Source organism: Peromyscus maniculatus, chromosome 8 (assembly GCF_049852395.1).
Source record: "Peromyscus maniculatus bairdii isolate BWxNUB_F1_BW_parent chromosome 8, HU_Pman_BW_mat_3.1, whole genome shotgun sequence".
In the NCBI taxonomy this organism is placed as follows: domain Eukaryota; kingdom Metazoa; phylum Chordata; class Mammalia; order Rodentia; family Cricetidae; genus Peromyscus; species Peromyscus maniculatus.
The window spans coordinates 104,964,946-104,978,341 of NC_134859.1; the positions used below are offsets into that span (position 1 = coordinate 104,964,946).

General features: G+C 55.0%; 1 protein-coding gene and 1 long non-coding RNA gene across 10 annotated transcripts in view; both read left to right on the forward strand.

The window, feature by feature from the left end:
- Septin9 (septin 9) overlaps positions 1–13,396 on the forward strand; it is a 166,867-nt gene that overhangs the window by 127,650 nt on the left and 25,821 nt on the right. Inside the window, exon 1 of one of the 9 annotated variants that reach the window (XM_016008565.3) lies at positions 7,209–7,230. The exons of 6 other annotated variants lie outside the window; for them this stretch is intronic. The gene's annotated coding sequence lies outside the window, so the exon portion shown is untranslated. Of the gene's footprint in view, positions 1–7,208; positions 7,231–7,253; positions 7,842–13,396 lie in introns of those variants that run through there. 2 more of the 9 variants (XM_016008564.3, XM_042283175.2) reach the window with 2 other exon arrangements.
- LOC121831532 (uncharacterized) lies at positions 7,853–10,162 on the forward strand. The gene is made up of 2 exons (XR_006075050.2): positions 7,853–9,114; positions 9,203–10,162. It is a non-coding gene; the product is annotated as an uncharacterized LOC121831532 (long non-coding RNA).

The window sequence follows — 13,396 nt, forward strand, 5'->3', positions numbered from 1 at the left end:
GAACTTGCCTTTCCTGCTCCCCCTCCCCATCACCTGGGCCTGGGGCGCCTTCGGAAACCCCAAAACAGCGTTTGGCTTAAAATCCAGCATCTGAGGACCCCAGGTGTGTGGGTTCTGTCCTGACTGCAGGGTGGGGAGACCAGGCGCTGCGCTGACAGCAGTCTGGAGTACCCAGCCTGCCAATCTCCTCTTGGTGCCGAGAGCCCGCAGAGCTGGACATCTCGGTGCTTTGGGACTTGTCTTTGTCGTGGAAGTCTGTGGGTCTGGTGGGTTTTTTGGCTGCATTTGGTTGGGGTGAGGTGAAGGGCCTGAGGGGAGGGGGTGTCAGAGGCTGGAACTGATCTGCAAGGTAGGGTGGTGGTCACAGTGAAGTAGGAGAGTTGACTGCGAACACCAGGGTCACACTTTAGGCTGAGATAGCATAGAATTGTCAGGCGGCGGCGGTGGTACACACACCTTTAATCCTAGCACTCAGGAGGCAGATACAGGCAGATCTCTGTGAGTTTGAGGCCAGCCTGGTCTACAGAATGAGTTCCAGGACAGCGAGGACTGTTACACAGAGATATCCCGTCTCGGGAAAAAAAAAAAAAAAAAAAAAAAAAAAAAAAAAGCACAGAAGACACATGGCTAATACAGCTTTTGTGTGTTTGAAACAGTCTTGCAATGTAGCTCAGGCTGGTTTCAAAACTCAATCCTCCTGCCTCAGCTTGTCACGTGCTGGAATCACAGGTGTGCATCACCAAGGCCTGCAGTTGGGTCTTGTTCTCTGATGGGAGTGTGGTGAGGCTTCTTAGAAAGGAGGAAACAGGCCTGCGGTTACCAAGGAGACCGGGAGGGGCAGGGCCTGTGGAGTCGGAGACAAGTCCTCCAAGCCATGGAGGGACCCAGGTTGGGGGTGGGGGAATGTCACCCGTGGTGAGGGCTTCCTGGAGGTAGTAATGTCTGGGAAAAGGAGTCCAGTGTTCTTAGAAACCAGTGCGGGCTGAGGTTGGATGGTGCAGGAGTCCTCAGCCCCAAGGAAGAGCCTGCTGTGGCACAGGAAGTTGTATGGGAAGAGGAGGAAGACAGGAAGTAGACCTCAGTGAAGGATTGAGGGATGGTTATTGCCACCAACTGTATGGGGTGTGGCAGGAAGAGGCAGCTGTAACACTGGAAAAGCTAAGCATTAGGGCTGGAGGGACAGGGCATGGGCAGCTGAAGCTGGGATCTCAGACATGTATGTTCTGGTGAAGAAGAACATGACCATAGAGAGAGGAGGGTGTGGCCCGAGAGAGCCAACTGGAGAGATGGGTCAATGCTGGGAGGGGCTTGGAACCAGAAACCTGAAGGAGGCAGAGGGGAGGTCACCCCAGGGAGCCACATTGAAAAGTGAGAGGGAAAGAGGTCCCGGGAAGGGAAGAGTCCTTCAAGGAAGGGCTGTCCTCAGGATTGGTGGGCGTGGATGGAGATGTGTGGTGGACAGGGGCCAGATGGCCAGGGCCGAGAAGTGAGTGGGTGCCAGGAAGAGGGGAACGGGAGTGGGCCAGGAGGTCGGGCTGTGGAGAATCAACAGTTGGAAGAGGCAGAGCAGGCTCCGAGCCTGCTCCGGAGACTGGGGCATCATTGGTTCACCTGGGCCCAGACGGGAGCCCGCAGTGGCACCTGACGACCCCAGGGCCCATCGTAAGCCACCGTCTGTGGTGGTGACACACTTTCCAGGGGCCTCTCCCTCCCTAGCGCCACTTACGCCTGCTTCGGGCCTTCCCTCAGGGCCATTTGGCAGGCTGTTTCTTACAGCTTTGGGTGGTATGGGAGGCACATGAATGGCCCCCGCCCGGGGCACCCGTACATGCCACGCAGCACACTGACAAGTACCAGCCCTGCCCGTTCCCCTCACTAGAGCCTCGGAGGGGCAGGAGGGATGTTTTTCTTGGCATTTGGTTGAAAGCATCTGCTGTACTTGTGAGCTGTTGCCTGGGTAGATGGAAGGCAGTTGGCAGGAAGGTGAGCTTTGTGCAAGCCAGGTGCCTATTGGGAGTGTGTGTGTGTGTGTGTGTGTGTGTGTGTGTGTGTGTGTGTGTGTGTGTGTATACCACGCTCACACATGTGCATCCATCCCTCTTTTCTGCTGGATTGATGCTGTGTCTAGAGTGGACTGTGGATGTCCTGTGCTTCCTGGCAGGTGTCAGCCTCTGAAATGGGTCTGTATTGGGCTCATCTTCTCATTGGCTTCAGAGGAGGTGGAACTCCCTACTGTCACCAAGAAGGACTGTGGATGCTGCTCCCACCAGGCCAGCATGGCAAGGACTCAGTAGGGGGCTTTTTTTCAGCTGTCACACATTGGCCAAGTGCCTGGCAAAGGGTAGGGGCCTCCTCTGCCTTAGGGTGAGGCTTGTTGGATGTGGTCCAGGCTTGGGAATATCCCAGGAGTCCACTCAGGAGCCAGAAGGATGGCACCCCCGCTGCACTGCTTGAGAGTGTACCTCCCTGCCTGCTACCCTTTGAGTTCTGTGGATCAACGGGGCTAGAGGGGCCGCATCAGCTCCCTGTGGCTGCTAAAGTACGTGTCCAAACCGTGCAGCAACATTTACTGTGTTAGGGTTATGAAGAACTGAAGTCTAAACAGGCCCACAGGACTGATGCCAAAGTCGGGCTCCTGCAGGAGGCTCCAGAGATCTGTCCCTGGTCTCTTCTTGCTCTGGTGGCTGTGGACATCCCTTGGCTTGTGGGGCTACTTTGCTCAGATCTCTGCTCCTGTCACTTTATGGTCACCTCATATCCTGTGATCAGACCTCCTGTGTCTCTTTCTGGTCAGGACATCTGGCCCATCTGGGTCACTCTTTGTGTCACGGTCTGTATTCAGATCCAAAAGTCGCCTGGTCATGTAAAGTCACTGAAGGTCACGAACAGGACGTTGGTCATCCTGGTGTGTCTCAAGACATAGTTCTAAGGCATAAAGTGCTAAAATAAATTGGGTCAAGAAAGGAAAAAAACAATGCATTTAATTCTTTAAAAATGTTTTTAAAGATATAGTCTCATGTATTACCCAGGCTTTCCTCCAAGGATCACCCTGAATGCTAATCCTCCTGCCTCCACCTCCAAGTGTTGAGATTACAGTTATTTGCCACCACAGCTGGGTCATGTGGTGCTGGGAGATTGAACCTACAGCTCTATGCATGCCAGATGAGCAGCCTACGGACCCAGCTAATCCTCAGTCCCACATTCAGTTACACACACACACACACACACACACACACACACACACCTGCCATCATGACCCCGGGGAGGCTGAGGTGTGAGGACCTAGAGTTTGAGGCCATGATGCACCGGGCTGCGATGCACGTGGAATGTAAGCGGGTCCCCCACCCACCCCTGCTCCTAACGTAAGTGCTCTTCCTGCAGCCCAGCCAGCAGCACTCTGTGCCAGAGTCTTCATCACCGCACAGTGGAAACCCCACATCTTAAGGAGCCAGCTCCATGTCAACCCCTCACCCTTGGCAGCGACTAGTCTGCTTTCTCTCTCCCTCGGAATTCTTTTTAAAGTGTGCTCCTATGTGACTTAAGAATAAATAAACACAGCTTGATGAGTTGGCCGTTGGAAGGATATACATGGGGCGGAAGCCAATGTGTGGATGGAGACCCAGGCTCCGGAAGGGCAGGAGTTGAAGTAGCCTGGGTGTCTGTCTGTCACCCTCCTCTCTTGCTCTGTTCCTAGAGGTCTAGGCCTGAGTGTCTGCTTGCTTTCTGAGTTCATTGTACATGACCCCGGGTAGCTTCCTCACCCCCAAGTCTTCCTCATATCCAAGCTTTAGGATTTAGGGGCAATCTACTCAAAAAAAGTTTATGGCAACATGCAGTGAGTCAGGCCAGCAGCTGGCTCCCTGTGGGTTGGGCTAATCGTACCATGTCCCTTCAAACAAGTATGAATGCAAACAGACCTCCAGTAGAGAGCTGATGCTGTCCTTGGCACAGTCTGCATGGTGTGTGGCCAGGTATTCACTGAGCTAACTCCTTAAGAGAAACTCTCCTTCCGAACAGTGAACTTGGGGACACTGCTCTGGGGTCTCAGGCTGGCCTCCAGCTCACCATGTAGCCAAGGATGACCCTGAACAACTCCTCCACAAGCTGTGTCGGGATTACAGGAGTGTGCCACCATGCCCCAAATATGCAGGGTTGAGGATCAAAGGCTTCATGAATATCAGGCGAGAGCTTTTCCAACATCACAACCTTTTTAAAAAGAGACAAGGTCTCAGTTGGAGAGATGGTTCAGCAGTTAAGAACATTTACTGCTCTTCCAGAGGACTGGGGTTTGGTCCCCAGCATCACATGGTGGCTCACAACCACCTATAACTCCAGTTCCAGGGGGTCTAACCCCCTTTTCTAGCCTCCTCAAGCACTGAACACGTGTGTACACATGCATGAAAGCAAAACACCCATACACATAAAATAAAAACAAATCTTTTTTTTTTTAAGGACAAAGTCTCATGTAGACCAAGTTGGCCTTGAACTCCTGATCCTCCTACCCTCCACTATGCCTGGCTCCTTAATACTCCTTAAAAATATTGATTGACTGACTGATTTCTTTAAAAAAATTACTTGTGTGTGTAGGTGCATGCACATGAGTGCAGATGTGTGTGATGTGTAGGTGCATGCACATGAGTGCAGATGTATGTGTAGGTGCATGCACATGAGTGCAGATGTGTGTGTAGGTGCATGCACATGAGTGCAGATGTGTGTGATGTGTAGGTGCATGCACATGAGTGCAGATGTGTGTGATGTGTAGGTGCATGCACATGAGTGCAGATGTATGTGTAGGTGCATGCACATGAGTGCAGATGTATGTGTAGGTGCATGCACATGAGTGCAGATGTGTGTGTAGGTGCATGCACATGAGTGCAGATGTGTAGGTGCATGCACATGAGTGCAGATGTGTGTGATGTGTAGGTGCATGCACATGAGTGCAGATGTGTGTGATGTGTAGGTGCATGCACATGAGTGCAGATGTGTGTGATGTGTAGGTGCATGCACATGAGTGCAGATGTGTGTATGTAGGTGCATGCACATGAATGGAGATGTGTGTGTAGGTGCATGCACATGAGTGCAGATATGTGTGATGTGTAGGTGCATGCACATGAGTGCAGATGTATGTGTAGGTGCATGCACATGAGTGCAGATGTGTGTGATGTGTAGGTGCATGCACATGAGTGTAGATGTATGTGTAGGTGCATGCACATGAGTGTAGCTGTGTATGTAGGTGCATGCACATGAGTGCAGATGTGTGTGATGTGTAGGTGCATGCACATGAGTGTAGATGTATGTGTAGGTGCATGCACATGAGTGTAGCTGTGTATGTAGGTGCATTCACATGCTTGACATGTGTAGGTGCTGCTTGACATGGGTTCTGGGAACCAAACTCTGGTCCTCCTTCTGGAGGACCTATGTGAATGTTCCCCACCCTCCACCCCCCCCCCCCAGTTTCTCAAGACAAGGTTTCTCTGGCTGTCCTGGAACTCACTCTGTAAACCAGGCTGGCCTCAAACTCACAGAGATCCACCTGCTTCTGGTTCACAACATGTGCTCTTAACCACTGAGCCATCCCTCCAGTCCCTCAACATGATTTTACAGAAGATGTATGTTTCAGTGAGCTGTGTCCTCTCTACCCCTAAATGTGGCATGAGGATCTGGTTCTAGGAGTGACCAGGGTCTCCAGGAAGGCTCTTCAGTAAGAGTGACAGGGTGCAGAGTACAGTCGTGCCCTCCTGTCCAGCACATAGGGCTGTCATGCCCCTGACACAAGGCTGATCGCATGAGAGTGTGCCAGAGGAGTCAGTCAGATGCATTCTGGATCCCAGCGTCTCGGCACGAAAGGACGAAGTATGTGAAATATCTCTGCCATTTTCATGTTGATGACATCTTGAACTGATAATGTTTTGGCTCTGTGAGATCAATTAAAACAGGCCACATGATTCCTCACATTTTCTCCCTGTGGTAGCTAGAAGTTTAAGGCTCCATCTGTAACTTGCATCTTGGGCCTTGTGCCAGAGGGCTGGATGGTACGTGGGTTACAGTCAGGCTACTTCTCTGACTGGGAGAGCCGAGAACCTCCCCACTTGAAGATGGATGTCCTGTTTGGGAAAACAACCCCAGAGAACCCCTCATGTCCTGGGCACCCCCCTCATGATCTGGAGACCCCCATCTGATTGTGCTAGATGAGAGTCAGCAGCACAAGTCACCCTGTGCAGGTCTGTCTCCCCCCCCCCCCCTGCGACTTCCCAGGCCTGGAATCTGGAGAGCAGGGGCTTGCCGGAGCTGCCCTCGGGGGCCGGAGAGATCTGGGGACTGTGAGGTTCAGGAGGAAACCCTGTGCCCCCAGGAGGGGGAGCCAGTAGGGCAGTTGGTGGTCAACTTTGACTCGGGCTTGGTGATAAGAGGGCAGGAGAGAGTTAGAGGGGGCGCTCCTCCTGGTTTGAAGGGACCTGCTGTCTTAGCTGTGACTAGAGTTGGTGTAGCAGCTCCAGACTGGGAAGGCAGATTCCAAAGACCTGCGGGATGGACCAGAGGCCTGGGGTTCCTGCGTTCAGCTGGTAGGGCGGAGCTGGGCTGGGGATGGAATATGGGAGTGTGCATATGCCAGGCGAGGCTTTGGGGCAGTTATTCCTGCAGACAAGGGGATTGAAGTCACATGGGGAGATCTGTCGCTGGCCCTGAGGCCCCTCCAGAGTTACCAGAGACTCCTTCCTCTCCACTTGAGCTAATTGCTCCCTGCTCCAAGCAACCTCCAGTCCCACCCCCAGCACTCCCAGTGTGGGAGCTGGCCTAGGGCCACCATGGCCATGCCTGAGCCTGGGAGTGACTCATTCCAGGTCAGAGGTTATGGGGTCTGGCAGATCCCATCATCCAGGCCCAGCCCCAGAAGTGTCAGCTCCTATCCTTTGGATCCCCTGGCTCATCACTCTCAGGGTCCCAGAACATCACAGGGGTCTGCAGGGAGTGGGAGGAGACTACTGACTCATTGCCCAGCCCCCAAGGAGGATCGGGAGCGGTGGGAAGAAGAAGGAGGCGTCAGAACACATTCGGAGTCCCTGAGGCTCCAGGCAGGGTGAGCCCGCCCCAGCTCAGCCTCAGCCCCAGCCCCGGGGGCCCGCTTAAGCAGGGTGGCTGTGCTGTCTCAGCTGCCCAGAACCTCTGGGGGTCAGGGCTTTGGGAGAAGGCGAGCCCTGCCAAAACACAGAAGGCTGCCTGAAAACCAAGGTGCGTGCCTGTTAGCTGACCGGGTGGGGGTGGAGCCAGGCCGGGTACCATGCGCCGGGTCAACGGAAAGCCATGCTGGCTGGGAAGAGGTCGTGTGGTTCTTGATTGACACAGACTTGGGCAAACACAGGTTAGAGGCTGGAGCTGCGTGGCTCCAAGGTCCATACTGTGCACCCTGTCATTTTCCTCTTAGTGGCCCAGACTGCTCCTTGGTGTGTTGAGCGGAGAGGCCCTTGGGCTCACCCAGCCGCTGTCGCCCGCAGCCGGTGCGCCTCTCCCCGCCTCCTCGTCCCCTCGCCCTGCCCCTCCGAGCAGTTCCCCATCTAGCCTCCCTCCGCGGGCCGTCCTGAGCCCTCCTACCTCTCTGCCCCACACTCTGGGAGGCTCCTTGTTCCGAGGCCACAAAGCCTCTTTGATCCTCTGCTCGGCTCCGAGCCATGTGACCCGGTGGGCGGGCCGCAGCTCTCCAACGTCCAGGCAGCCCGACTTTCAGCTGCTGGGGTGAGTCCTCGCTCTTTGTTCTTCCAGCCTCTCACAGCTTGCTCCGGGGGCCTCCAGGTGGTGGGGCCCGCCTGGCCGGCCCCGATGGGTGCACAGGGGCTCGGATCCAGGTAGCCCCGGGGCCTGGGGTTCCGGCTGGCAGTCCAGCCCTGGGTTCCTGGGAGAATGGGTGGCGGGATGCCGGGTCTCCACGCGGGAACCAGATTTTCGATCGCAGAATAGAAGAAAAAGGGGCTTTGTGTGGTCACAGCTATCTCTTTGTAAATGTTTGGCCAACTCCTCTGAGTGATGGGGAGTGTCGTGGAGCACGTTGCCTCCGCAAAGGGCTTCTGATTTCCAGCCGGGGCAGGAACAGAGGTGAATTGGATGCTTCTAGCAAAAAATCTCTCCACACAGAGTTATCAGCTTCTAATAGTGGGCGGCTTCCAACGCTGACTGGACATTAGTAACTGCCGGCTCTTAAAAGGTGGTAAATCAGAGACCACAGGGGTGAACTCTGATGGGGACACCACCGTCAGATGTATGTACTGTCTGTCGGCTTTGGGTTCTTGAGATGTGCGGAGCCCAGGAGGGTGTTGCTGGGTGGGGTGGGGGGGTTGGTATGCATTTGTTTTGCTAGAGAATGTGCGATGGGGGTGTCTGCCTTCTGGAGCCATGTGTTGGAACCTGTCCTCTATGTCAGAGCCAGGGCAGGAAGTGTCCTCCAGCAGGCTTTGCAGCTGAGACATGTGAGGTACCCCAGCTAGCACAGAGAATGGTCGCTTGCACCCAAGCACAGAGGGACAGGCAAATCCCTGAAGACTGCCTAAGCTTCCAACCGACTGGGTGCACCCGCATCGCGCCCCTGTTCTAAGGAAGAGCCGCTGGCTCTTGGACAGAGGTCTGGGGAGCAGCATGTCTGCTCCCCAAGAGAAGTGTGAGATTCCTTTTCTTTGAGAAAAATGTATCACCCGGAAGAAGCCCAGTAGCGGGTTCTGGCCGCTCTGTGTTGGGCAGAGTTGGAATTTGGTTCGGATCTCATGTGGAAAACCCGGAGGACAGCAGTTTCCTGCAGTGTGTAGGGCCTCCTTCGTTCACACTTTGCTCCTGGCTTCATGGGGCTCTGGGGGCATTTATACACGTCTGTCACTCACTTTGCCCAGCTTCCCTTGGCAGCCAGGGGGCTCCTTTTCAGCAAATAGGAAAAAAATGTGCTTATTAAGCCTTCTGGATGAGCAGCCAGCCTCCACCCAAGGCCTGTTTGGGAAGGTGGTTCATCCTTCTCTTCTTGGGTCTCTTTCGTGGTATGGGGTAGCTTCGAACTCACAGCAGTCCTGCTACCCCAGCTTCCTGAATGCAGGGACTAGAGGTGTGCATCGCCATGCCTGGCCAGGACCTTTCGTGGTAAGCATTGCTCACTGGGGATCCCAGTTGTGACTGACCTGGCCCACCCCTTCAGTCCCCTGGTCATTTCTGTATTGGGTCACCCCAGGTTCTGTTACGTCTACTGGAGTGCATTCCTGTGTCTACCGGGTGGCCCCGTGGGCCATCATGGTGACAGCTCAGCTGGTGTGAAGAGGAACCTACTGTGTGTGGGGCGGTGACAGCCCTAGGTGGAAGTCAGCTGCGGTGAGGAGGAGGCCGGACTCCCGGGGCCACATGTGGCAAGTGTGAGTGAGACAAGCCCCGCTTTGCCAGGTCCAGGAGGGAGCTTCTTGGACTTGGGAGCCCTCGGAGCAGCAGATCCACTGGCCTGAGCTGTGAGAACAGCTCTGAGAGAACAGCCCTGCGACATGGACGCCATTGACGCAGGAGCCCTCCACCCGTGGGGCAACCACAACGCCGTTGCCTGTGCTCCCCGCCCCCGCCCTTCCCTGCCACAGTATCGTCCCCAGCTTCCTGTTGTGTCAGATAGGGTGGCTCTGCCGGGCCGAGGCCCCCTTGTGCAGAGAGGGCCCCACGGCCTGGGGCAGCGCAGATTCCCTGCCTGTGTCAAAGGTCACTAGGAAGCCAGCACTGAGGCTCCATTTCCGCTCTCCCAGCCCTCCACTCAGCACACTCTACTGGCTTTCCCACACCACCCCGGAAGTTTCTAGGCTTCCTCTCCCACTAGCTGACCCAGTGTGTGGGAAGAACAGCTTTATTTTAATGCAAATAGGCAAAAGACCCAATGGGCGCCGGCAGAGGCTAGGTGGGCCTCCTGCCTCCTTACCATCCCCCATCCCCCCCCATCCTTACCATCCCCCATCCCCCCCACCGTCCTTACCATCCCCCGCGCTGTAGACTAGGCCAATATTGAGCTTTAGGAAATGGCCTGGGGGGGGGGTGCCCCACTGAGAGGGTCCAACTTCCTACAGTTTGGTCTCTAGAGAAGTTTCAAGCCAACTCTCCCCTTAGCCAGGACACCTCTTCAGACTCTGCCTTCCGCCATTAAACTTTGATTGTTTATCGAGCACCGCTGTGTTCCTTGGGCAGGTCTCTACCTGCCCTCAGGAGCTCCGGAGCCTTGGACTCCTTCCCAAGGACGACTTGTCAGGGCGGCTGCTGTGTGGAGTGGACTGGGGGCTCCTACCTGCCTGTGAGGAGGTGGGCATTGGTGCACTCCACACCCGAGACCTCCTGCAGCTGCCTTGAATCCCACCCCACCCACACGTGGCTGCAGGCTGAGCCCGCCTCGGTGCCTGAGGCTCCCATGGCTCCCCGGCCTCTTTCCTTCTGTTCTCTGCCACGCACCCTGAGGAGCACGCATCTCAGGCTGTGAGCCCGAGCCCAGTAAAGAGCTTTGTACTCAGGGCCGGGGGAGCCTGATCTCGTCTTCCTGCAGCCCCTCCCAGCCTCTGTCCACACTCCTGCGGTTGCATTGCCCGGCTCTGCAGGCTGAGCTCGCTGTTATACCCAGCTCACGTCTTCTGCAGACGCCCACTGGCACGGGTGTGAGGCCTTGGCTTCCTTTAGGGCAGGGTGCAGCTCATCACAAAGGGTCTTGAAAGACACCAAGCCTTGGCTGGTGAGATGGCCCACTGGGTAAAAAGTTGTTTGCTGTCATGCTGGGCAATATCTGTGCACCTCCTTTTACCCCGGCCCTCAGGGGGCAGAGGCAGGCAGGTCTCTGAGTTCGAGGCCAGCCTGGTCTACAGAGTGAGTTCCAGGACAACCAGGACGACACAGAGAAACCCTGTCTCAAAAGACAAAACAAAATGCTTGCTGTCAGCCTTTACAATGTGAGTCCTATCCCTGGACTCCACATGGTAGGAGAGAACTGTCTCCTGACCTTTAAACATGCACTGTGACGTGGCGCACACACACACACACACACACAAAAAAAAATTTTATTTGAAGATACAAGGCTATTGGCCGGCTGTGGGGCAAGGGCAGCTGGCTTAAATACCGTCTATAGATGTTTTAATCTGTACAGTGGGTGGTTCTTGCCCTGGACTCCGCCCCCTCCTGATTACTTAGCATCTCCTGAAGCCAAGAACTGGGGGCGGCGTCCTGAGGTGCCTGCCCTTGAGCACCTCAGGCTTCATTTGGAATGAAGCTGCTGGCCGGCCACTTGAGGACTGATATGAAGTCACTCACCCTTGTTTTCAGTCCATTGGAGGTCCCCGTCCTGAAGTCTCGCCCTGTTTGAGTTTTGAGACAGGGACTTGCCTAAAAACGCTCTATGTGGATGATCTGTACTAATAATCCTCCTGGGGATTGAACCCAAGGCCTCGTCAGTACTAAGTGAGCACCCGTGCTAAGTAAGCACCCCGCTAGCTGAGCTGTCCTCCGTCTCTTGTTTGGTTATTCGAGGCAAGGTCTGATTCTGTAACCCAGGCCAGCCTTGAGGAGTTTACCTGCCTCCTGCCTTAGCCTCCCAAGTGCTGGGGCTACAGGGGTGTGCCCCTGCACAGGGTTCTGCCCCGCTTCTGGGTGTTGGGTGCTGGGCGCTGAGCATACCTTGGTCACCAGAGGTCGCGGGGACAGTTGTCTTTCCACAGTGGAATGCGCACAGAGCTCTGTCCCTATCAGGATCTCTTATCTCCCAGGCCTTGTTCCAGGTGCCTGTCACCGCTGGAGGAGGAGATAAGACAGGCCCTGCCAGGCACGCCTGGTCCAGCCACAGTGCTACACAAGTCTACTGGCCAGGTCTGGCTCTGACTGTGGCTGTACCTGGCCCTCCTGTTCAGTGGTGATCTTAATGTCCTGCCTGCCCTTCTCAATGGCCACTAAGATTTATCGATCTCTGTGTCCCCATTCTGGATGATCTAGGTGCTCGTTTGGTTAATGTTTGAGTGAATGAGCGGCCAGCTTTGTGTGACCTCAGATTTTCTGCTTCGATCCAAATGTTCTGTGGTTCCACCAAGGTTAGCTCAGGGGCCTTGTGGGATCCTTCCTCCCTGCCTCTCTCCTATAACTGTGAGCTTGGTGGCTTGGTGACAGAGGTCTCTGTGGATGCCTGGCTTTTTGCTTGGTGCATGTGTGCACGCACACGCATGTGCACACCAGAGGTCAACCTTGGGGGCTATCTCTCTGTATTTTTGTATTTTGGCATAGGGTCTCATCGCTTTTACCTGGAGCTTACCCGTTCAGCCAGGGTGGCTGTCCAGGAGCAATAATCCACCTGCCTCCTTCCCAGTTCTATGATTACTGGGATTTCTAGTGCTCACCACGCACCCATTTTTCGGCGTGGGTTCTGAGGGATCCAACTCCGATCCTCACGCTTGTGCGGCCAGCCCCCGACCCAGTGACCTGGCTCCCCAGCCCCAGAACCTCCTTCTTATCAAAGGAAAAGCCAAGTTTATTGTGCAGAATTGGTTAGGCTGTGGATGACGTTCCCCCACTGAGCCTCCCTGGACAGAGTCAAAATCCCCAGCAACCCGAGGGCGGATTCTGTGTCTCTACCTCCATGTGGGAAGGTTGGCTGGGTTCCCTGGGACCCGGTGAACCTCCCTGGCATCTAGGAGAGTTGTTACTTCCTCTTGCTGGTGACTTCTGGAGCGTGGCCAGTGCAGAACATGTGTCAGGAGGGAGGAGGCTGCTGTCCCTGTGAGTTGGACCCTCGGCTATCAGTTCAGCCACTTGTGTGCCAGGTCCCCCTGGACAGTGGCAGAGTTGTGACATTCCACCTTGTCTCTTATACGTTAGCACCCCAAAGATGCTGAGAAAATAGGATAGCTCAGCTCCCGGAGAGTGGAGCATCCTGTGTAAAGAAAGCCTAGAACCTTGGTAAAAAGCAGGGTTATCTCAAGATGGAAGACCTAAAGTCAAGACATGGTTTGGCTCTGATGAAGATTTGTTTAGAAGACGAAGAGGAGAGGAAGAGTCGGGGAGGGGCAAAGGCTTCAGACCCTCTACAGGGTAGTGGGGTGACTCATTGTGGGTCAGGAGACCAGGGCTGAGGTCCTGGGCTCCCTCTGCTATGGGACATGCAGCAGGTCCGCGAAGGACCCCGCCAGTGTCTTGGGAGATTCTGGCATGATTCCAGCTTGAGACTAATGCGCTGAAAGCTTTAACACTGAAGTGGTCTGCGCCCATAACCCTAGCACTCTGGAGGTATAGGCAGAAAGAACAGGAGCTGGAGGCCAGCCTGGGCTACATGGTGAGACCTGGTCTCAGTGCTCTCCCCTAAGGATATACATGATGTCAGAACATAGACATTAGGGAATTGCACAGCCAGGTTCTGTTTCGTGTGCTCTACTTG